The sequence below is a fragment of the Lathamus discolor genome, chromosome 4, assembly GCF_037157495.1.
Source record: "Lathamus discolor isolate bLatDis1 chromosome 4, bLatDis1.hap1, whole genome shotgun sequence".
In the NCBI taxonomy this organism is placed as follows: domain Eukaryota; kingdom Metazoa; phylum Chordata; class Aves; order Psittaciformes; family Psittacidae; genus Lathamus; species Lathamus discolor.
In genome coordinates, this window is record NC_088887.1 from 56802791 (window position 1) to 56828328 (window position 25538).

A 25538-nucleotide genomic window follows, 5' to 3' on the forward strand; every position below is an offset into this window, starting at 1 on the left:
AACTCGAGTCTTTGTCCTGCAACCACATTTAGTGTAAAACTCCCTTATGCTTCTGTATATGAAGCTATTTAATAAATAGCCCTAGCTTGAGGAATCACCCAAATGTTTTGGCCTCCATTGCAGAAAAACAACTAAGCACCTGCTTACACTGCGGATCCTGTTATTTCTGTGGTAGACTGTGAAAGGAAGAACACCAAGTGAAGATAACACTCCTCAGTATCTCTTAGGAGCATGCCATAGGAGTCATTATTACTGGAAAAAATCCCTAGGAAGTCAATGGAACAACTTAACTTCAAGACAATAAGGATTTAGTTTGTTGTTTTTATAAAATCTTTATTGCATAAAAGAATTATAAAAACATGTATATATATATTGAGAAAGGAACTCTTACTTAGCTGTTAAAACTCCCAGCTAAAGAACCTTGCAAAGGTTTGTTTCTCTCCATTGCCTGTATTCAGGAGTACCATGAATGACTTTGTCTTGTGTAGACATACGTAGAGCAAATGCCCACAGCTAGGTGAGAAAACCTCACCCCTGTCTCAGATAACCCAAACATGAGGTCTCCCCCCATTCTGAGAAGCTCTGGAGGCTGAGGTACAAGATCTGCTGCCATTAGGTGTCTCATCTGGGGGAGGGTGAAGCACCCCATGGTGCCTGCCTGCCCAGAGGGGCTTGAACCCTCCCAAACACAGGTGGATGAAGCAGTGATCTCCGCGTAGTGGCTGTGCGCAGTTCTGAGGAATGTGGTCCTAGCCGCCCATGGTGCAGTAATCCAGAATACTGACCCAGGCAGTTGAGACCCTTCAGTCTGATCAGATTCAGGCTCTCTGTTCCCACTTTCTGGGATAATGCCTAAGCACAAGGCTGCGAGGTGCATCATTTGATGAATCTGGACCACTCTGCTGAGTGGAATCCAAGATCTGAGACACCAGGTCTTGTACATAGTAATAAGCTAAGAAGAAAGCTGTTTCTGAAACCCACCATCCATCAAGATCTGGATAATGCTGAACTCTGGTCCTTGTTACTGAAGTCACTTAGCATAGTTCATACAAAGCCTGTCCCATGAAAAAGTGTGTGGAGCACAGGCTTGCTGACACATCCTACTTTGTCGGCTCAGTTTTGCTGAGAAGAATGGGCTAGATCTCTACATCTTCTAGCTTCTGTGGACTTCTGATGCACTTTATACTCAAAACATGGATTTAGGTCCTCTCAAACAGAAAACTAAACCCAAACCACTATAGCTGTGTGCTTGAGCTATGAAACTGTTTTATGAAGGTGCACATTGGTGGTATTTCTATTCTGTCTTCCTCTACCAACATTCCAAATGCAGTCAGTAACACTTCCCTCCCCCAGAAGGTTTTTAAAATAAAACACACACATGCCTAGGTGAAGAGACTTCAAGGCTGTGGAGACACATGTAGGCCTATGTCCAGGTAAAAACAGGAGAAAGGTACAAAACACAGATCTGTCTTCATTTTTACAGTCTGCATCATTGGAAGTGTTTTATTTCTCATCCTGCTGGCTTGATGGATGGAATCCACTTTGGGGTGTCATTTTCTCCTGCACCTGCATGCAGAGAGCCTGGATGTCGCTTTGGGTTCAATGTGAAGGTGCCTGCTCCCCAAAGGCAGCCTGTGTTCCTGCCTGTACTCTTGTGTGAAACTGGCCTTTACTGGTTTCCAGGCTAATGGTTTTAAATAGTGCTTGGGTTCAGAAATGCCTTTCAGTCAAACAGGTATGTTCAGCAAAGGGGAACGGATTTTTTGAGGGTAGAAGGGTCTTTATGCACTGGGAACCTAACTACTGATGTTTAACCATGGCTGTCTTTCCTCTAGACACCCCTTATGCATAACAGCATCACTGTATGCACTGTACATCCAATGACTGTCCAGACTGCAATGGATGCTGCTCCTTTAAATAAGTTTGTTGTTATTTTTCTTGCTCTGTTGGGCACCGCAACACTGAAGTCATGTTGAGAATATTGCTCTAAGCCTCTCCTAAAAATGAGAGTTAGGAGCCCAAGCCATTACTGAGTCATTTCTACACTTCATCTTGTAAGCTTTACTCAACAGTAAAATGTACTTCGTCACAGTTAATGCTGAAGACACTGCAAATTCTCTGTTCCATGGAGGTGATCAGAATCACGTCCTTTGGCCACCTGCATATGAAACAGAAACCATGCGTAGAGCATGGCATTAGTTACCGAACTGCAGTGGAAGGGTAAGATGGACTTTTTTTTTACTGTACTTGAAAAAGAAGTGAGGAAGGAGTTAATCATTGCAAAATATGCGGTCATTTCCTGAGCCCTGTGGTTGGATGAGTACAAACTTTCAACTATTTCTAATTCTTCTCTGCCATTTAAGAGGCTCTCAAGGTGCACTGTCCATCCCAGACCAGGTAAGGAGTACAGTTTTTCACTTCTTGATTGTTTATTCAAAATTGTTTTTCAGTGGAGTCAGACTCAGCCAAGATTGATTTGCTCTCCTTCCTATTACTTGCATCTGAAGGGGGAACAAAGTTCATTGCAATCCAAGAAGTACATGTGTGTCTTTGTGCCAGATTACTGTAAGCTGTAGAAATAAAGAACTGCATGGGTTAATAACTGAGCAATATTAGCGAAGAAGTATATTAGACAATTAGAATTATTACAGCAAATACTGCCATAAAAAAGAAAGAAAACTCTTACTGCCAGACATAAGGAATTTACTCTTCACAAAACAGTATCAAAATAAGGGGTTTTCAGGTGTATAATTTGCTTTGGTAAGGACAGTATTAAAAATCAGTGTGTCTCCAGTGTTATCTTCAACACTGAAATCATATTTTGAAACACTATAAAAATACTATTTTTAAAAGGAGGAAGAATGAGCTTCTATATATTTAGGGAGGAGAAAAAATAAAAGGAAAAAAAAAAACCCATCTGATAATTTTGGACCAGTTTTATTTGTAAATCTGAACCTGATATCTATCTCCAGCTATTGCAGAGTCACACATTATAGTCATCCTGAGACTGTTTCCCAGGTCTGCAGCAACCAAACATACACTCAGAAGTGATTGTGGAACCGTATCATAGAACGATATAATTTCATCGGGGTCTTTTGATGCATAAAAACTGAACTCAGACAGACAGGCACCAGAAGGAAGTCTCGTAACACAGTGCACTCTTGCATACTGCATTTGTTGTCTCAATAGACACAGAGAGATTATTTGTGTGAAGGTTTCTTTAATAGTTCAGAAACAAGCATAAAATAGCCACCTGTAGGGCAGGTAATGTAATAATGTGCAGTCATCAGGTTGCCCTACAGAAAGTGAAATTGTACATGCCGTGAGGATCCCTGTGTGAAGTCATATATTGGAGATTCAGGATTTTGGCATTTGATTTTTTTTAAGTCTTTGCTTGTAATCAGTTTTGATGTTTGGACATTGGCTCCTTGACTGTGCTCACTGTTTGGTATAAACACTCTCTGGATTTTATACATAGTGGTCGGGGGAATCTAGCTAAGGTTTTCATAAGCATTCGTTTGATTCAGACACATCAGTCTTATCAAGGTTTGGACTTCATTCCTACGTCACCTCCACCTTACCTGTGAGATTGCTACTATGATAGCACTTGAAACTTTGCAATGAATTTGACCCTTGAAAGACTCTATGAGCCACAGAAGTTTTGTCATTGTCATCTACAGACGAGGAATTGGGATGAATCCCAGTTGACGTGAGACTTGTGCCCCGGTTTTCGCAGCTCCCTAGGGGAGGCAATCTGAGCTGTACATCAGTTTAGATGCAGCCAGAGAGCCTGGCATCATCCTGCTAGGGAAGAGGCTATGGCATGGGTAGATGCATTTGCATCAGCCTTAGTCTTCTCAGTTTGAGTGTCAGTACTAAACAATCTGCTGTTCCTTGCAGCTCTGTATGGCCTTAACTGCTAAATACTTGCAGCCTATGCTACAGCTCTCTGGATGAAAATTTGCTACGGTGTGTCTACTCATCCTGCAGTCACATTTCCCAGTTACTGCACAGGTACAACCCAATGAAAAGTACTCAGCAGCTTTGTGTGGGAAGAGCAAACTGAACCCAGGCCTCCCCTGTCACCAACCAGCAGCTTACCCACTGCTTCTGCATCCCTTGAGGTACATTTATTGAAACTGTGTTTTCACCTTCTGCCTTTCACGGTGGGTTTGGGTTCAACTTTTTGCTCAACTCTGCCTCTCCGGACGATTTTGCTCTCTCTGACAAACTGTAAGTGCAGAAAGGGTCAACTTAGGTGATTTCAAATGTTCGCTCGCAGTGCTCTCTTTCAGCATGAATATCATCGTCTGGTGTGGGAATAGGGTGTACTCCTCAGCTCTCCGTCACGAGGGAGGCGTAGGCTATATGTAGCGGTGTAACAGGATGGAAAAGAAACTCTGGAAAAGCCAGTCCAGTAAATGTGGTGTCTCCCAGTAACTGCTGTGTTCTGGTCAAGTAGCTAGAAGGGAGATTCTCAGCAGCCCACAGCCCAGCCTCAAGAAGCTATCCTGTGTTGGGCTCCCTCTGTCCTGCTCAAAAGTGGAGAGACACCAAGACTGTTTCTCAATGTGTTTAAAAGATGTGGTGGTGCTTTGCACACATATTGCCACCTAACAACTTCATTTGATATTTGCATAGTTTCCAGATAAAAAGTTGTTTTGAAGCAGAAGTCCAGGGGTGTTCACCACTAACAAGTAATGTTTGCAAAGCCTCCAAATTGACAGAAGGATGTTTTTAATATCAGGCATACTTACTGCCAGTGTTCTTGTGTTTTTCACAGAGTGCAAAAGGAGGTTCTTCTTTGAAATATTACTTTATAGGAATGGGAATGTTTGACCCTTGACTACTGCCTTAAAAGTTCCTGGTTGAAACAAGCTCATTTTATAAGTGTCTTTGGAACTGTTGTTTGGGCTTGTTCACTCTTACTGCCAGCTCATGAACGGGAAGGTCAAGATCGTGTTCCTCCTGTGCTTACTATTTATATGCTAGAAACCTGAGAGGGTCTCTTAGCCTGAGAATTAGGGCTGTTATTTTAAAATATGATTAAAATGGGTAATATAATCCAATTTACACCCTAATCAATGAGAAATATCCCACATGGTTCATTTTCTACATCCTTGAATCTGGTAATGTCAGTTTGATCTGGTCTCTTTTCACACATTTTTGATTGGAAGCCGTCTGTCCTTACTGAAATTTTCCATTGGTAGTCTTACATTTCAGTGTTGTTGAATATTTAAATAAAGCCAAACACTCAGACAGAGGAAGAGAGAGAGAGAGAGAGATCTGTATGTGCGTCACGCAACAGCTCAGGTTTTCAAATGCTGTATTTTAGCTCTCATTGATATCGTAACATTGATATCTTACTGATATTGCACAGACTGATGAGGGCCCAGGAGTCAATCAGGCTGGGGCAAGGCATCTATAAGCTTGTCCACCAAGAGCTGCACATTTTTATTACATTTTCACACTGCTGCATGAGGAATTCAGGTTCAGCAGCTGATGAATTGAAAATAATTTTGCACGCACATTCTCGCTCTCTGAACTGCTCGTTAAGTCTTGAAATAACAACAGAAATTACACACTCGTATGGTCATGATGAAACAGCTACGGTTACTTACTATCAGATACACTGTACCTGATTCAGATCTGCTAAAGTAAGAAGGGAATATATCAAGTCACCAAAAAGTATGTGTCCTTTTTCATTCTCTTCATCTTCAGATGTAGATATTTTGAATCTTCAGTAATCCTGCACAGATATGTTTTACAGCTAGTGAACTGTGTTTTAAAGCCATGAAAGGCAATGTTATCAGGTCTTGCCACTGTTCAGCATTATCTTTAGATGTGCTCTTTTTATTTGGTAACAACTGATTCTTAAAAGGTTTTTTCTTTGGTCCTTTCTGCAGCTCTGCTCATAGAGGAAATCTGATCTGTTGCAGCACGGAAACATCAGTGGCGACCACATTGAGACAAATTCCTTAGGGAGCAGCCTGTAAGTGTGATCAACACTTAAGATGAAAAGTTTTGCATTTTCTGTGGCAGGATGTTACACGCAGAGTTTAGCTGTATGAGGGAACTGCTGAGGCAAAAAGGGAATATTCAGGAACACAATCTTCTGCTTTGAGTAGGTGAGTAAGCACAAAGAAAGGAATAATCTTGTAAAGACTTTTCCTTTCTCCCCCTCACCCTCAACTTCTCAAAAATGTGATCAATACTTGAGATTCTAAAAATCATGCTCAATTAAAATTCTGTTCTCTCAGGACCCTGGGTACACTGAGTAGACCCCACTTATCGGCTACAGCAGCTCAGCAGGCTGAGAACAAGTCTTCATTACTTTTGTTACTTCCTCTTGTGACAGTCAAGCAGCGCAGGGATCAAAGGGAAATCTTCCTGGAACACAGGGGGATGATGGGAAGTAGGATAGGAAACTGTGGATAAGCAGGAACAGAAATGGTGAGGGAAAGGAAAAAAATGAGAGAAGAGGAAAACTGATAGTATGAAATCAAGGTAGACGAGGACTGAGAGCGGTGTCAGCACAGCGGTTAGCAGGAGAAAGGCAGACTTTGGTTTTTACATGCTACAGATGATGTAAGTGGGTTTGTAGAGGACAGCAAGGCATGATCCTTCTTGCTTTTTTCCACAAATACTCTTGTGAAAAAGCTGCAATATCCAGGTCTCTGTAACCTAAAAATAAATCTTCAAGACAAAGTAAGTTTGTCTGCACCCTCTAGTGGTCTAGAAAGAAAAAACGGTCTTGTCCCACGGTAATTTTGCACTGCATCCATTTGCTGAGACCAGTCACACTTCGGGGTTTTTTTAGCTTATTTGACATAACTGTAATAACTGTTCTCAGCCTCTTAAACATGATGGGTACATCCAAGCTCCTTTTTGGGACTTGTCTTTGGTCTATGATAACTCTTAAACTACACAAGATGGATGTGTGGGGCCCAGAGTTTTTTGAGGGAGGGTTAGTGTAAAACAAAACTGTGCCAGAAATGTAACAGCCCTAGGAATTGAATTTCATTGCCTGAGCCCAGCTTCTGACAGAATTTGATTTACTAATATTGACATACTCTTCATGTAGTAACATTTTCCCTGTGCATGTGGCACAGTCCTCAGTCTCCTAAGCGTAAATAGTACAGAAGAATACTTCAACACAAAAAAAATCAATCAACAACCCATTCAGAGAGAGGCCGTTTCCTGTCTCCTTGATCAGCTCTCATCTACTTGCTGCTGGAGAACGCATGCTGACTGAGAGGTAGAACTACAGGAAAAGGCAAAGTAGCCTTGCTACTGAGTGATGTCCTGAGAAATGAGATTCTGCCACTGATTCTGCATGAAAGTCTTGTGTGATGCTGAGAAAAGGGCACCTCCTTAAGAAAAGGATGCATGAGAAATGCCAGAAATGGAGCTAGCACGGAGTTTCAGTTTCAACTGGGGACAATTCTCATACAGCCTCTGACTAGTGGGGAATTATGCCCTAGTAATTGCTTGTCATAACATATGATAGCAGTACTTAAGAAAGCAGTACTTAAGATACTTAAGGACATGTATAAGCAGATATCCATTGCAATTATAGAGCAATTGGATTTCATCAATTGAGACTGAGAGAGCTGTCCTAGTGCTGGTAAGGAGAATGCTTAAAGCACGTCAATAAGACTATGTTTCTTCTTTAGAAATACAAGTACTTTCTTTCAAAACACAGTCAAAGGGTAGGAAATAGCATAACTCCTTCTCTTGAGTACTTTCTGGGGAGGAAGAGCATGTACATTCAACACTCTCTTTGGAAAGAATATAAAGCCTTATCCACCTCCTTCCTTGCTAGCCAGATAGTATGCTCGTTACCACAATCTGGGCTGATTTGCACCTGACCAGTTGAAGAGCAAGCAAGGGTCATTGGACAAAAGGAAAGCAGATGCCTGAAATACTGTTCAGTTAGAAGGCAAAAGACCTCATCTTGTCTTCAAGGACACTATTTCACATTAAGTAGTCACTGAATAACTCCAAAGTCTAAAGAGCAGATACCAAAGCCATCTCCACTACCTTACAGCTGGTGACTGCCCTGTCACAAGGCTGGAGATTCTCTTGCCCTCCTGCATGGCATTTTCATCTTTCCCTGAGTTTTATATCAACAATTTTTTTACTGCGTATCTTTGATGCGAAATATGGGCAGTACCCAGCAGTTTTGTGGTTAAAACAATCTCCTGCGCAGATAATAAGCTCCATGGTCAGGCTAGGGAGGCAACTTGAGGCATATATTTCCTGACTTTAACCACTACTACTTAGACAGGGAAGGGAAATGTTTATCTTCTATCAACCATCTTAAAAGACCATCTTAAATTATATTCAGTCCCCAGAAAGAAAAGGCAACAGGAAATTTTCATAAAAGGAATCTTCAACAAGAAGAGGTTCCAGGCTCAGGTCTCCCAGTAGTTTTCCTGCAAGAAAGAGGATGTTCTGTGAGACTCACTAAGATTTCTTTTCCCCAAGTCTTCATGTTTCCAAGGCTCATCCATAGTCTCCTCCAGATGATCTATGTATGTGGCATGTGAAGAGTGCTGGCTGCACACCTTTCCTCATCACTGACTATTTCAGATCCCATTATGAGTCACCTAAGTCCTCACTGATGCCTTAATCTTTCCACCCATGTGATGCTCATTTTACAGAGCCTGAAATTCTGTTTCAGATCTGCCTTCAAGGGGTTAAGCTTTCAGAAACAGGCAACAACTCTGAGTTCCTCATTTTCAAATGCATATTAAAAAACACCTGGGTCTGACTTGCAGAAGTATGGACTATGTACAGATCCAGATATAGTCACTGGAAATGTGGCTTTGAAGCAGTAAAATTTTATGTAATAATACATGCTGTTAGAAATCAGGTCCTAGGCAACTCAAGGTCTCCATTCCTCACTTTCCTGTTTGTAACATGGAGTTAAATAATCATCATATTAGAGGAAGGCTGCAAAGAAGAAATTTGTGGGTCTTTTTGAAGCACTTTGATGCCACAACACTGGATGCCACAAAAATGCCTACAAATAAATTATTTATTTGGTATTGAGGACAAGAGTTTGAACAGTGCACTGTACATAGGGCATAGTGCACTTCAGTCATTGAACAATGAAGAGAAAAAAGTCTAGATATTTCTGATGGGGTATTCTGCCTTTGGAAAAATTGTTAGGAAGATATTGGTTTCAACATAGATCAAATGGAAATAAGCAGGCTTAAACTTGTCCATTTTCCAGCCAGCTGACTTTTAAGCTTCTTGGCAGTTTGTTGACTTTCAGCTTTTCACTAGTAGGATGATTAAACTTCAAAGCAACCAGGGGAACCCACTGATAAAATTCTGGTTCACAGGCTCTTCTGCTGTTCATTTCTCCACGCTGCTAGAGCAGTAACCTTCCTGAGGTACATGAGCAGTGTATTTTGGCAGGGAGGGAAAACAAAAGACATTTTCGTAAGGGACATCTTCCCTTCCCCTCAGTCCCAGGGCTCTGCAAAGCTGATGATCTGTTACACAGTGCTTAAGTAACCAGCAAACTAATCAGAGCTGTTGTGGTCATTAGAAGTGCATAGCTAGTCAAAAAGTTTGCAGCTTATCCATGACTGCAGATAACAGACGCTGGCTACTAGTACAAGAATATGATGCTGAGTTAAGCAGAAGCAAGATCAAGCCCTGAAGTTCAACTAATCTGCCATGTACATTGCATTCATCTCTTTATCAGCCCAATTCATGACCTAAATTTGTACATGCTTGTCGAAGAAAATATCTGGAACCCACATTTTCACTCAAAGATGTGCCTTCTAATTCACACATTTCTCCTATGGGCCATAAATATATCATTAACACCTCTAAGGTTTCCTGCTAGGTGTCTCGCTTTCATGATCTCAGCAGTTCTCTGCTGTGCAGAGATGTAAATCTGGCCTTGGTGGATAAAATAGTCTCAAACTCATCACTGAGATGTTTTCACGATGTTAAATGTTTAAGATTTAAAATTATATATACTTGCAGTATACTTTTATTCAGTTTTTTAAATAAGAAGTTTTCCATCAACAACACTTAGAGAAACTAACAGGACAAGGCACAGCTTTACATGTTATACTAGTCCGATAATTTTGCTCGACTCACATGACTATTCTTGCTCATGTTTGTGGTGTGTCTTACATGAGTACATGATTAATCCCACATGAGAGAGGCAGAGATCATAACTGATCTGGATATCAATAACAGAGATGGTTGGTCTATCCTCAACTTGAAAATGCTTACACTGGGTGGGGTGGATTCTCAGCATCTCCCAGTTTTTGCTGCTGCAGTACTGCAAAAAATAACATTGAAGTTTCTCACATCAGTGTCTGGTGATCACTTTTTATGCAGGGAACACCAGCACGTGGACAGGTTATTCCTATGCCAGTCAGCAGCAGGAGAGCAAAGAGAGACAAATTGTACTGCAGAAATACTGGCTTCTTTAGTTGTGCCTGCTTTTCTGGCTGCTCTGACTTGTTTCTGGGACTAGTGTAGTCATGAGTGTAGAAGGAAAAATAGGTGCTCAGAATCATCTTTGCTTACTTCTAAAGAATGTGGGGGAACCTGGGATTTGACTTTTTCATGTTTGAAATAAAAAAACATAGTATTGCAGCTTGCCATTACCAACAATTTGACAGTTCAGACCAACATGCTATAGCTGCAAATGCTCCTCTACCACAGCTTGCTTCAGCAAGGAGAAAAGTTCTCACTTTCTGTATATCATCAGCTTAAACTTTTCCAGTAAATCTGAAAGAAAGAAATGAATAAGTAAGGGTTTGTTCACAAAGAATTGACCAAAATATTCACTAGAAAAAAAGTCACGCTTCTGTTTCAAAGATATTTTTGTGTCCAGCTGCGGGCCCAAGAGAGACAAACGCTAAATGTTCTTGCTTCCTGTTGCCTTCAAGGGAAGATGTATTCACTGGGTCTTGGCCCATTCATAAATTGGATCTGTCATGTGCTGAGTCAACAAGGATTTGGTGTAGAATTTGCAGACCAGTTTTTGTAACCCCATGAATCATTTTGCCATTTATTCTGAAATACAATGTTATTGCTTTGATCCCAGGCTGAAAAAGGGACATGCGAGAGGCATTTTGAGCAGTTAGCATGAGACTCCAGGTGACAATCTTCCAAAAAGGAAGATAACAGCAACAATCTCTCTAGCCTATTTTCTTCTTACAATTCTGTGAGTTACGGTAGATTACTACATAGTGAAGATTGTCGTTATTGTCATTACACATGTCTACAACCTTCTTTTGAGTTATAATGGCCATGACACACAGAAAACTATATGCAGTTGCAGAAATCGGGGAAATGGACTAAAAAAGATTAGGTGGAAGTATAAATATCTGAATCGCAAGCTTTCATCCAATGGGAAAATATTTTGATGCACTGCACAGAAACTTATCAAGTTTGGCTAGAATTAACCAACACCTCCACATTTGTTGAGGGAGAGAGGGGAAATACAGTCCTGTGAATACAGACCAAAGATGCTTTTCAAACAAAGCTGAACAGCAGCTGGGCTCAATAGTTGGGCTTTGTTTACATTATTGCTTTTAAATTAATGATAAAGTGAACAAGTGGAAGTGCCTGCTCTCGCTGATAGTCACCCAGGACTCCCACATCCCTTTCTATATTCTCCCACATCACACTCTTCCCCTGCAGATGAGGCCACATGCCCACCCACAAACTCCATTTGTCAGGTACGAAAGTGTACTGAAAACCCAGTCTTTCACTCCTAAGTCAAGTCAGCCTACGCTGTGTCTGGTTCATAGAAAGCATTGCCTGGTCCAGCCTCTCGGTGTGTGTTATCCCCACAGTGGTCCACAGAGTCCTAGCCCTCACCTTCCATTTCTGCAGCCCAGTGCCATTGTGCTCTTTTATTTTCTTCTTGGAAGTAGACAAACATCCAAACCTCCCCTGAAATAGATTCACTCTGTGCTTTCTGTGTCAACATAATGCCTCAGTGCTCTCCTCCAGAGAGGGAGACATGCTGTAGAGACTATATTGTGGGTGCTTATTTCCTTTTTTGAGATCTGAGTTGAAGCTAAATTCTCTTGACATGTAGCCATCAAAGGCAGTGAAGATAGATAACTCGCAGTGATGCTGGTAAATAAAAATCTTACAGACTGTTAGGTGCTGTCTTATTGTTTCCTGTGCAAATGTTAAACAGGATTATATAGAAGCAGAAAATAAAGCCTGCAGCAATTAAACTACTAAATAACACTGAAGATCAAGATAAAATGTTTTCAGATTTATTGATTTTATATTAATTTTATTCACATTTATTTCACTTATGAAATAAATAAATACTAAACCATTCTCAATCTAAATCCTTTTCCACAACTACTCACACTCATGAAACATGGTGCCAAAACTGGCTATCTGTGTACAGGGAGTTGAATTTAGCCCTAAGTACAGACAGTTGCAAATGACAGAACTTTTTAAACACCTGCAAGACATCTGCAAGACACAGTGACTTTAGTGTTAGAGCTTCTTTTGCTATGTTAGGGCTACAAAGGTTGTACTATTGCTGAATCACTACTTCCAATGATGACAAATGACAAGAGTACTTCCCCAGTGAAGAGACAGCCAAATTCAGCATAATTTTTAAAAAGCCAGCATAGCATTCTTAGATCAGAATTACAGAGTACATAAATGCTCTTTGCAAATCAGATTTAATTTGTCTTTGTGACACTGACAGTCCAGGTGTCCTTAGTGGCAAGCTCCAAGGTAAAATACTTTACTGCACTTGCTCTGTTTTATACACTTTTGATTGAACAGACCTCAAATTAAATAGCTGGGTAGAAAAAAAAATGGTGCTACTCTACATTGGAAGGATTTGGAAACCAACCTCTCTGCTCATTATTAGAAATAGCACCCTCACTTCATGTTTCAGTCATGGTGAGTGAGAAACCTGCGCTTGTTCTTTGGCTAAAAGTGTGCAGAGTTTCCATTTCTGAAGTTCCCATTATAGTTTCCACCGACTCTGAATGCCCCTAGAAAAAACAGAAATAAATTAAATTAAATTAAAAAAAACCCAGAAACCAACAACAACACCCCCCCCCCCAAAAAAACAACCCCAAAAAAACCAAAAACCAACCAACCAAAAAAACCCCACCTAGTTTGGGGCTCTCCTGTGTTGTTTATACACTGCTTAAAATGTTATCAAGTCTTTTTTCACTTTGCATCCTTAAAAGCAAATTGTTTCAACCACTACTTCCTTTTTTCTCCTCCCTTCCTCTTAACTCTTTAATAGGCAATCTCTTAGATACTCAGGCTTTTCTTGTTCATTTACAGTCTGTGAATAAATTGATCTATGCATCTTCCCAGCCAACTGGGAGTATGGAAGCCAAGAAAATTTTCAAATAGCTTCCCATCAGGAAAGCAAGATAAGGTTGAAGAGGTGGAAACAGTTTCATAGGATTAGGGGTTTGTCAGGCTTTTACCACAGAGAATCTTCCGGTCTTCTCATTCATCTTTCTAACAGTGTTTAAAGCCAACATCACACATTGTATCAGAAGTATCAGGATTGCTTGCTATCTGCCACCACACAGCACTAAACCGACCTGTTCAACTACTACCTTCCCCAAACCCTGTCCTTCTCACAGTGATGCATCCACATGCCCACTGATATGAGTTAGTTATACCAGCAGTGACAGGATGTCTCAAGAGACAGCTGATGTCTTGGGCTGGGGCAAGGAAATATGTGTAAACTATTCCATGTGTGTCCCATGAGTGTTAGTCTCCACTCTGAGGCCAAACTGCCCCATGTTGTAACTTCATGAACCCAGCTTTCATTTTTACTGAATCCATTTCTCTGTCCTAAAAGTGGGGAAAACAGCTTCCTAGGTATCTCCCTGTCTAATTGCCCCTCTTAGCAGGTAAATGTAGTCAGTGTAAACATAGGATATCTGTTCTCAAGGAGTTTGTCAGTCATTTGAGAACCAGAAAATCCTGTTTTACCTTGCAGTGTGTGGAGATATTTTCACTTTAGTATATTATTTCACTATTATAGTTTGGACAGAAAAAAACACTACCTGTAAAGAAAGACATTTCTATTTTGATAATTGATTTGGGAAGTTTCATTATTTGTGTATCATAATTTTATGTATAAGGTAGTGGTCAATTTAAAAAGAAAAACAGCTGCACAAATATGGTCCCTTGAATATAGCTTCAACTGCACAGTCAAAAAAATAACACAAAACCTCACTCATTCAAGAGCTTTCTGTCAACTTTTGAATGATTTCATCAAGCTTACTGCATTGTTTAAAGAAGTCATTGAAAGGTTTGCAGAGATTATAGCATAAGAGACCTTCATGGTTTGTCTGGGAAAAACATAGCTAGAAACCATGAGAACTAGTCCACTGATACCAGTAAACTAATGTTAATTAATTAGATGAATACTGTCTACAAAACTGGATACAGAACATATCTAACTTCTTCAGGCATTCTAGAAAAGAATGCAAAATCTAAGTAAATGGGTAGTGTAGTACAGCAAGTTTTCATCTTGGAGTAAGCATGCAAATACAGTTTTTCAGACAGCTTTGTCAGTTTGCAGGTTCTGTGCCTGAAATTTCAAAACCCACTTGTTGTCCTTGTAACAGTTGGAGCATTTGCAAAGTGAAACACTATTATTTCTTAAGCCAGCAGCAGCAGGAAACTGAGCAGTGCAAATATATTGGTACCGTAAAAAAAAAAAAAAAAAAGAAAAATTAAATCAGAGTTGGAAAGTGAGCTTTTGTGAGTTTTTAAAAGGCATTGTGCAAGTGAAAGAGACCACTGGAATTGAAGATGATCTGATTATCATCCTCAAGGATACACCTACAGTCTTGTCAACTCTTAGAAGAATCCTGCTTCTTAATCATCTACCTCTTGTTATTGCAAGGAGGCTCTTTCTCAAAAAAGATACAGAGAAGTTTATAATATTTTAATGTCCTTATTGTCAAGGCTTTGTGTAGGAATGATAATGCAGAAGCTTGTTGTGGGTATTGTCATCAGCCCAATTCATCCGAGTACTTTGGAAGTGCTCTTGGCATGCCAGAGCCATCCTTTTACACAACCATGTTCAATAAGGTGGACCCTTATGCTAATCTAGGAAGTTACAGTGTTTTGGTTACCGTGCCATTGCAGAGAGGTCGCTGACATACTGATTTTCTGGTCTAAAGTATTGTTGCTACCTTTTCATTAGCAGTTCAGGCAGCAGGAGACAAGCTTGCTTTTGCTTTCACAGAAAGGTGCTTGGAAAACTGTCAGAAATGCTACTGCTAAGGACTGATTCCTCAAAAATATTTGGATGCCTAATTACTTCTGAGGACTTAGGCCAAAATGAGCATCTTTACTAAATATTGTTTTGCTGTAGCTGGTTAAAGAAAAAAACCAAAAAACAACAACAACAAAAAAAAGGCAGTAGCTACAAGGCAAACAAAAGCCAGACATTTAATAAAATGTAAACTAGGTAGTTTACTCTTTGCTTTGGTCAGATTATGCATTTTAGCAGAGCAAGTAAGAACAAAGCAAGAATGAAGTATGACCCTATTATTCCTGAAGACTTAAAAATTAGTATTTCATCTATAACTAGACAAATGGCAGTGGCAAGGAGTTGTCATATGATGTGACCTAAAAATAGGAGACCAGTATAAACACATGTTCAGCCTAAACAGTAGTCTTGTGATTACTGTGACCATTTAAAAATATGTCCTGTTGTCATTTTATAACCTTTAAAAAGAAAGGATAGGTTTTAGGTGACAAATTGTTAGGTGCTTTTTCTTTCTACTAGTCTTGGTAAATAAAGGACAGATTTCTTTTACATTAAAGAAACAGGCAAACAGAACTAAGTAACAAGCCTAATTTTTTTGTGTAAGGTAGTTTATAACATGATGGAACAAAATGCTCTAAAAACTATCAGTCTATGCAGTGCAAATACAAGTGATTTTTATGTGTAGTTTATGGTACGTCTTAGAGGTAACATCTATAGAGATGGTGTGGGAGTGGTGAGAGGTCTGAACTGAGGAAACCGCTTTTGAATTTTGTTTTTGTGTGTGTGTATAATGTTTTTTAAAGAGTTTCAGAGAATTGAAAGAGGAACCTGCACTGAGCAGCTAGTCCTAACTTGTGCAAAACTTTCCCTACATCATGTGATATCTTTTATCTCTGCACCCTTATCTTTGGCATCTGAGATGTTAGAGCACTATGGCTTTGCTCACATGCATGGCTGGCTGGCTGGTGTTAGAGGGGGGATGTGAGAATTTATTTTGCCTTTTTGGGCTGTTTTATGGTAAGATAATACACAATCCTTTTCCTCAAGAAAACGGCTTTATTTTAAAGCTTAAAACTCTGTTTTCCTTTTCTTCCTCTCTCTCTGTATCTGTGTATGACAGTGTGTCAGAGCAAGAAACAGAGAAACATACACAGAAAAAGAAAGGACACTAAAGGTGCTCTCCTGGAATTTACGTTATCTTTATGTTTTTATTAAATACTTGCTGAGATTTTAAAATAAAAAGGACTTGGGCCTGTTTCCATCAGTTCCCCGAGTGAGTTTCAAAACAGTGGTTCTTTCCATCATTTGCTTGCTAAACCACACTAACCCTCCAAGGTCTGTAATGCTAACTGACTATCACAGGCATCGGTGGCTCCATCTCAAACATGTTGATGGGCATCTCCACCGATGCCACACTGCAAGGCAGGCTGGCCGCCAAGTGCACCTGCATAAACCATGCCCCAGCTTCAGCTGATTAGGACAGGGCTGGGGAGACCATAGGCTTGGCAGTTATGTGAGAAAACCCTCAGACAGCCTTGAGCCCCTAAACTTCCCATGAGCTAGCACGAGCCATAGCTCCCAAAACAGAGATGGGAACTAAATAGTAGCAAAGATTAAATGACCTCTGCTGTTCTCAGAAAGAGAAGTGAGAAAGTCATTGGTGCTGATCTTCCTCCAAAGCAATGAAGGGGTGTTACTGTGTTTTCAAAAGCACCGTCCTGTCTCTACTCCCTGGAAGCCAAGGGCATCCTTGGGGTGTCACAAGAGAAGCTGGCTGCTATGGGGGCTGCGATCATGTTTCAGCCACTGCCAAAGCATCAGATGCCTGCTACTGAAGGAGTTCCCAGCAGCAATTCTCCTTCAAGATCTATGGTACCACAAGAGAGTGAAAAAGGGAACCAAAACCTTTTGACAGGAAAGGCCTCATGAGTGCCCAGGTTTCAAGCTTGCTGACTTTGATCAAATCTCATTTCTCATCAGATATTTCCATGTATTATACATTTCTTTGGGGCCAACAAATTGTATTTTTACATTAATATGATACTAACAGATTAATCAGCTCCAGGGGAGATTTTTGGTCACTGGAACATGCTTCTCCGTACCATTAGCTTGCAAGAATGCTCCCTGGTGCAGATTTCATTTGTGCTAGCTGACTTCTCCCCACCAGTTCCCAAGCAGCCAGGACCATGGCAGGAAGGCAAAACTGTGTGCCATCACCCTGCTAAAGAAGCCAGATAGCATGAGCAGAGGCTGCCTCTGGCCAGCCAACCTCTGCAGCAGAGAACTGCCCCAAACACGTGTGGTTTATAAGTACCAAGCAACGCTAGGAGTACCAAAGATGTTCTCTACCTTCAGTCAGAGCAGTGGCTCTTCTGGAGACAGGAGCTGGTGTTTTTAAGAAGAGAAGGGATTCCTCAGTGGTAATAGAATTTCCTTTGGTATTTCTCCAAGACCTAATTCTGTACCTGTGTAGCAAAAGGCCAGGCTCATCAGTACGCTTCCCTCTCCGCTGAGCTTTGCCAGTATCCAGTACAGCTTGTGTCAATGGCGAGAGCAATGGCTGAGACAAGCTGGTAGGTATCTTCCAGCTGAGCACTTTAAGGATCCAGAAAATTAAGCAAAGGAGAAGTACTGTCTCCTTAGACGTATCAACAAAATTTAGGTTAGGGTCAAACCTCACACACAGACACATATTATTTTTATAATTAAGCAGCTGAAGTCATAGAAAATTATCTGAGATAGGCTACAGGCCAAAGCTCTCTGGTGTCCTCTGGGGGCGTGGGAGACCCAGGTTAGTGCTCCTGCTGCTGAGGAGGTTCAGGATGAGAGAAGCCTATGTCAGAAGCTGCTCCTCTTCAGTTTGTGAGGGGCTCCCCTCTGAATCTTGAATGGGTGGTTTGAATGGGTGGTGGAATCTTGAATGAGGAGTCACAGTTGTGGTGCCTGAACATACACATCACTCCAGGGCACTTTGCCCACCTTGTTTAGAGATACTTGAAGGGTGCTGTCTTGAACTGTTTGCTTTCACAGCTGTTTTTCTATCCCATGCACATTGCTGCCACATTTATCATCCTCGTTATGTGATTGATGGTACAGTCCTGCAATTACAGCCTTCAGCCCATGGAAAGTCTGTCTCATTTGTTGATGTAACTGAATTGTTTACTGGATGTGACACGAAGCTTCCTGTAATGCAGTAATACTGATCCTTCAGTGACACAGCCTATTCCGGCAGGGCTGTATCAGTGTGTGCTATGGCCATTCTGTTTCCTACAGAAATTTTTACTTTCTTTCATGAGGCTTCTCAGATGCTTAAATTAGGTCAGATTCCCAGTGAAAACCAGGGCAATCAGCCTTAGCATTTTTACACCTTTTATGTATCTGTAAAGATGCAAATGTCTATTGTTTTGGTTTTTTTTCCTGGCTGTTTTATGTGATCTGCTTCATACACTTCACATGTAGAAACTGTTTGTCCAGTTCCTTCCTGGACCTGATTAATACCTTTTCCTGTGCTTTTTTCCTAAGAATAGAGAGGATTTAATAACATTCCCAGCCTAAGTATGTGTCATCCTGAACTGTATGCTTTTCTGTGCCAATTGGCTTTCTCTAGTCTTTAGTTTAAAACCTATAACCTCAACTTTTAGTAACAGAAGCCTTGACCTGTTTTGGTTTAGGCAAAACCATAGTTCCCTGAATAGGTGCCATCTGCAGCAAACATTTCCTTTATTCTTAGTACACTTACATAATTTTTCTATGCAGCTATCTTCAATTTACACACTGAAGCAGCAGGAATGCAGTAATATTTCAGAGCGCATCATTCAGAGGTCTCTATAGCTCCTAGAAACCCAAATTTTGCCTCCAAAGAACTGTCTCCTACTGCTCTATTGTTATGTCTTATCAGATCATGATTGTCTTCAAAACTACCTTAGAGTTCTATATCTATAAAGCCTATAATCAGCTCATCAGCCAAGGGCTAGAATTTCTGTTTTTTATCAGGTGATATTTTAATCTGTGCCACTGAAGGACCATCTGTAGGAGCTTTATCACCAGGTTGCTGTTCCTTTGTGAGTAAATGAGCAAATGTCCATCCTCCTCAGAAAGGCAGGGACCGTTCATCTGTGGTGGGACTCCTCCTTCATGATGTGTTTGCAAGTTTATTCAGTGTATTTATTTTCTGCCAGATTATTTAATTGCTTTTTTATGTTAGTAGGTTTTAGTGGATTAGCAGGAGTTTAATTTCCTTTGCATTTTAAACTATTCGGGTGAAGGAAATAGGGTTTGTTTTGTCACTTTCAAGTGCCAAAGGGTAAGAATGTTGTGCTTTCTTTTCCCACACCTGAATTCTCACCACAGTCAAGTTCCTCTCTGTTCTGCAGACTTGTTTTGAGAGCTCATGCCACCCAGGGCTCCTCTTCTTCCTCTAACAAAGCCATATATTTTGCTTGAGGTTGGACCCCAGTCTCAGCTAAACCTCAGCTAAACCTCAATAGTTAGATCCACAGCCAGGAAACGATTAAAGGCAAATAATTAGCTGCCACTGTCTCACTGAGTTATACCACATCTTATGAATATAGATAGCCACATCTGGAATCACCCACAGCTTGCATTTAAAATATACGGATTTGTTTTATGATAAAACCTGAAAAGTTTTAAATTCTCCAGTCTAGAGGTCAAGCTAAGTAAATTTCAAACACCTACTGCAGTTTTGTGTATTTGTCCTTGTTGCTGCACTTCACAGATATAGCATAATTTTTCAGGTGGCTTAATTTTAGGTGTCACCTTAAAAGGAAATTCTCTGTAAATGTTTTGGACCTCGTGAAACTCAAGCTTTAAATTTAGTCTGAGCACTTTTTACATCAGGATTTGGAGCTCCTCTGATGTAGGAGGACCTTTCCTTTCATTTAAAAGTTTATCCTACTAGCACTTCATATCCAAATAGCAGAAATTTCACTTGCAGTTATGAAAAGAAATTAAAGACAGAAGAATGTTATCAGGTTTAGCTACACTATGAAACAAAAAAATATCAGACATTATAAGATCATACAATATCATAAGATACATAATACCATGCACACATATATATACATGCATATATCTATACAATGAATCATTAATACAGGCTAAAGCGTCATCTGATTAAAAAAAATTATAGTACTTGGAGCGTCAATTTTGAGGTTTATAGGCATTTCAGAGTGTGATACCAGTGGAAAAAAAATATGGCATATATATATAAATTATGTTTAATGTATAATATATAAAACCAGTATATTATAATGATGATATATCATGCATAATATTCATTATATAAGTTGGGTAAATAAGAATGTTTGTCTTTCCTCATGACAACCTCCACCTCTCCTTTATTTTGTTTAGGTACCCTGCCCTGAGGCAATGCCTGCCTCAGAATCATGCTAAGGCTGCTTTCACCTCATACCAGCCTATGCTGATTGCATGTTGTTGCCATTTAAAATACCTTGGTAGTGTTTATTTACCATAACCAGACAACTCATGGCAGTGACAAAGTAGGGCATTAGGTGGTAGTATACTGGCTGTAGTATATAGAATGTTCTATGGTACAGTAATGAATACACTTTCTTACACAGTAAACTGGAGCTGTTTTGAAAAACTTTATCCCAGAGGGGTAAGCAACTTTGTTTGAATGCATGAGGACAAATACGTAGAGTCGCTTACATAGCAAGAATGTGTTTGCTTGCCCATACGCCTGAAAACAGCAGACCACAGATATAGGTAGTAAAAGAAATTGTGAGATAATTTTTTACAAATGGAAAGCCTAGAACTGGCTATAAGTCATAGATAAATGCCAATGTCATAAAAATAATAGTTAAGACACTAATTTTTAGTGTGCAGGTCAATAAATAACACCCTTCAAAGCACAGCATCTCCACTTTCTTTTTTTTTTTCTCAAGCCAGCAAGACACCAGTAATAACTTTTACAGCACCAATGATCCAGATATCTCAGGGTATTTTTCTAGCAACAAAGAGGAAATCAAGTAAAGCCAATAACAAGCTGTTGCAATGTATTGTCTGTTTAAGAGCAGAGGCTGGCTCCCCCAACAAAACCAGCTGTAGAACACATTTGACTTCTGCCTGTGGTTATTTCATAGGTAACTTTCATAAAATAATGTATTAGCATATATCTTTACTATAATTTGGGAAGTTATATACTTCTCAATGCAGAAAGAGTACGTTAGACAAGGACAGAATCCAGGTTTCATCCTATTTATGAATGTAAATTACCTAAGTGCAGTGAGGGCTTGGGGTGAAAGCCAAAGCCTGAATATGAGGGCACCTGCAGCTTGGTTCACCTGAAGAGCTGAACTTTGCCCTACTGCCTCCACTGCACTCTAGTACCTTCAGAAGAATGAAACAGTAGCAGATGTGGTTTCAGGGTGCTATTCCTGTTGTATTTCTTTGTATTAGTGTGATAGCTCAAGTTGTCAGAAGGAAACTGAACAAGAGGTGAAGCTTTTGTTAGAAATCTTTTTCTTTTTTCTCATTTTATAATCTCCATTTCTGTCTGTTATAGTCATACTTCTAATTAGTATCAAACTGCTAAACTGAGGAGAAGTCAGAAAAACATGCTAAGTAATAATTATGGTGGTTCCTTCTTTTTCCCTTATGTGCATACATAACACTGCTTTTAAAAATAGGTCATACAGTATATCTGCTCCTGTAGTTAGCTGTTTCTGAGGTTCCTGCTACCTATGCTCTATGCCTTTGTGTACATCTACTCAGCACTGTCCAGGCACATGTGAATTTATACTGTGCCCTGTGCCAGACACAAGCAGTGCAGCTGCAGTTATCGGTGCTCAACATAAGCTGTGAGTTTTTTCAGCAAAGCCAACTTTCAGTTCTTTCAGCACAAGAATGAAGTGAGTTTGCATGAGCTTGGACAGGGTGAGCTGGCTTCTACCTACCCAGCAAAGAGCTGTGAGGTGCTGTGCACACAGCACAGATCTGCCTCAGACTTCATTTGGATTTGCATGAATCCTGGACCTGCTGGACTGGTCCTGGGATAAATCAATGCTGGTCATGTCATCTGGGCTCTGTAGCAGTACTACATGTGCCCTAAGTTGCTGGGTCATTTTGAGCTTCTTGTCAACTAACACCCCCAAGTCCTATTCCTCAGGGCTGTTCTCAATCCATTCCCTGCCCAGCCTGTATTTGTGCTTGGGACTGCTCCGACCCAGGCGTAGGACCTTGCATTTGGCATTGTTGAACTTCATGAAGCTGGCATTAGACCACCTCTCAAGCATATCAAGGTCCCTCTGGATGGCATCCCTTCCCTCCAGTGTATCAATCAAATCACACAGCTTGGTGTCATCAGCAAACTTGCTGAGGGTGCATTCAGTCCCACTGTACATGTCATTGGCAAAGATGTTGAACAGGATCGGTACCAACACCAGTTCTGTGTCCCTGAGGGGCACCATTTTTTGCCAGTCTCCAGTTGGACATTGAGCCGTTAACCACAACAATTCGCATGCAGCCATCCAGCCAGTTCTTTATCCACTGAGTGGTCCATCCATCAAATTGATATCTCTCCAGTTTAGAGACATGAATGTCATGTGGGACAGTGTAAAATATTTTGCACAAGTCCAGATAGATGACATCAGCTGTTCTTCCCTTATCCATCAACACTGTGGCCCCATCATAGAAGGACATCAAATTTGTCAGGCATGATTTGCCTTTAGTGAAGCCATGCTGGCTGTGACCAACGACCTTGTTATTTTCCATGTGCCTTAGTTTGGTTTCCAGGAGGTCCATGATGCTGCTGGGCACCGAGGTGAGACCGACCTGTAGTTCTCTGGGTCTTCCTTTTTTACCTTTTCAAATGAATGGACACTGTCTCAGTCCTGGTCATACAAAAGAGCTTCTGGTAGCCCATTTTTGTATCAAAGCCTTCCAGTAAGAGTCACAGTTTGACAGGAAGCAAGGCTCATTCTTTCTGCACATCTAGCTCTTCTTGCCCTTTCAGGAACAGAGAATCAGATATGCAAGAAAGCTGCCAAGTGCATGTCAATTTAGCTCCTACAGAGTCCCCGGTCTCATATATTTTTCAGCCAGGACTACCTGTCTTCACTACTGCTGACGTGAGGGTCACTTCTAACTGATGTGTGAGCCAGGAGAACACCCAGTCTGCCAGGAGTTCACTGCCAATACATTGCATGAGACTTGTGGAGAGAGCAGAGCCGTGGGTCCTATAGTTGGGCTTTCAATAAAGCCTAAATAATATGTGCTGAGCATGTACAGCAGTATGACCAACAGAAGACCTAATCATTTTTATACTGTGTCCTAGCTGCGGAGTCTTTGCTACACAAATAATTTTACAATCACGGAAAACTTATTGTATGTTTGGGTACACAGGTGGAAGAAGATGAGTACAGGTAAAATTGTGCATTGGTCCTATTATGCGCCAATTCATTTTCACACAGAAGCTGGCCTGGTTGTTTCAAAGTGGCAGTGGTCCAAGTGTGAAAGGGGACAATTATGTTCTAGTGGACTAGTTCAGATTTTGACAGAATCCAGGCAATTACAGGCCTCCAGGAAACCAGGATCTGAATCAACAGGATGTTTAAAATGGGAGGGATTCAGCTTCAAACACCTGCATTTACAATGGAAGTGACTACATATGAGCCTGTTACAGTCACTAGAGAACTGCCCAGTTCAGTCAGTGGCATCCACACTTTCCAACCCACCCTAAAATAGACACTTAGATTTTTATGGATGCTAAATACACACCTGTAGCAAAGAATAGGCAAGAAAGTCTCTAGTTATACCCAAATCCTGCTACCTAATGCTACTGCTTTGGAAAAAAAGGTTGCATATTCATATAGATCTTACTTAACAAAACAAACAATAATTCGGCCTGTATTTACAAGTCACCAGCCGCTATGTATCCAACATGGGCCTTCTGGGACAGGTCTACTTATCTCGGAGGCAGTAAAGAGATTTTGTACATACTGAGACCAACCAGTGGAAGTAGTGGAAGAAGACCTATCTGAAGGTGGCCTGCGTGCTCAGCCAAGTTCTTTGTTTCACCCCTAACAATATGGTTTACAATTTCTGGCCCCTGTACATTACATGAATGTAAGAATTACCCTACATTCTTTGCTCAAACATTTCCTAAATACCATGCCAAATTATCCCTTCAGCTACACTTGGAAAACTTGACTGTCCTGTTTGTAGACTCCATCATATGTTAACTCAATCAACAGCTACAGACTGCCATATCCTTTTTCATTTTTAATCTGTAAAGGCAATCTTCAAAAATAGGCGTGCAACTTAATCTCAATTCCTTTGTGCCTTTGTCGACTGAACAGGAGAGGAAATATTCAAAAAAGGCTTTCACAGAAAAGAGAGATGAAAAGATAGAAAGTACAGATTTTAAATAGAATATATATAGATATATGTGTGCTGTAAAATGCCAACCAGACCATACAGATTCAATACAAGACCATCAAGCTTTCTGAAGATAGAGTAGATTCTCTGCTGGGAATCTGCCCGATTGTCTACCACAAACACCTTGTGCCAACATTTGAGGACAGAAGGGAAATGACTGACCACACTCTCCTCTGACTTTCACAACAGTTATGTGAGACAATTACTTGTGGTAGGAAGTAGATGCAGACCAGAAGCCATGGTCTGTCAATCCTGGCTGTAGACAATATCTGAAAGATTCAAAATTATAAAGGAAATCAGTTCATGTGTTATTTAAATTTAGACTTGATTGGGCACTTTTTGCAGTCAAAGTTCTATAAAAACATAAATCTTCATCATCTTCCCATAACCCAAGGGCAAGCTACCTGCAGTAGGGCCCTCTGGCACAGGATAACTCCACAGTACCAGGATGTCTGCTAGAATGGTTAAAAGGAGCTTTGCAAGAGCTGGTTCTCTATGGCCATGCACCATCTGACAAAAATTGTAGTCCAGTGAAGTCAAGGTTCCCTACTAGGCGTCAGCAATATTTCAGTAACTGTTTGCATGCATGTTCTTCCTCCATGATACGTGCAAGTTAGCATTAGCTCACCAAGGAGCAAGTTACCTTGTGATGTTGGGAGATAAGAGCATGCACACGGGCAATAACTGCAAAGTATAAGTTGTGCAGAATGAATTCCTGAACTGTTCTGTTGAATTCTTAAAAGGTGTTGCCATAGCTTTGCTAATCCTTTTAAAAATATCAGGTTGGGAAAAATTAAGCTTACTAGGAAAGTCCAACATATATATAATATTCTAGCTATTA

At 40.5% G+C, this 25538-nt stretch overlaps 1 protein-coding gene across 10 annotated transcripts in view; it reads left to right on the plus strand.

Moving 5' to 3' along the window:
* P2RY8 (P2Y receptor family member 8) overlaps window positions 1-25538 on the plus strand; it is a 51228-nt gene that overhangs the window by 17620 nt on the left and 8070 nt on the right. For 3 of the 10 annotated variants that reach the window (XM_065677538.1, XM_065677539.1, XM_065677535.1), the window contains exons 1-3: window positions 2254-2397; window positions 3901-4124; window positions 5907-5992. The gene's annotated coding sequence lies outside the window, so the exon portion shown is untranslated. Of the gene's footprint in view, window positions 1-2144; window positions 2221-2253; window positions 2398-3900; window positions 4125-5906; window positions 6129-25538 lie in introns of those variants that run through there. The other 7 variants (XR_010612276.1, XM_065677534.1, XM_065677537.1 and 4 more) reach the window with 6 other exon arrangements.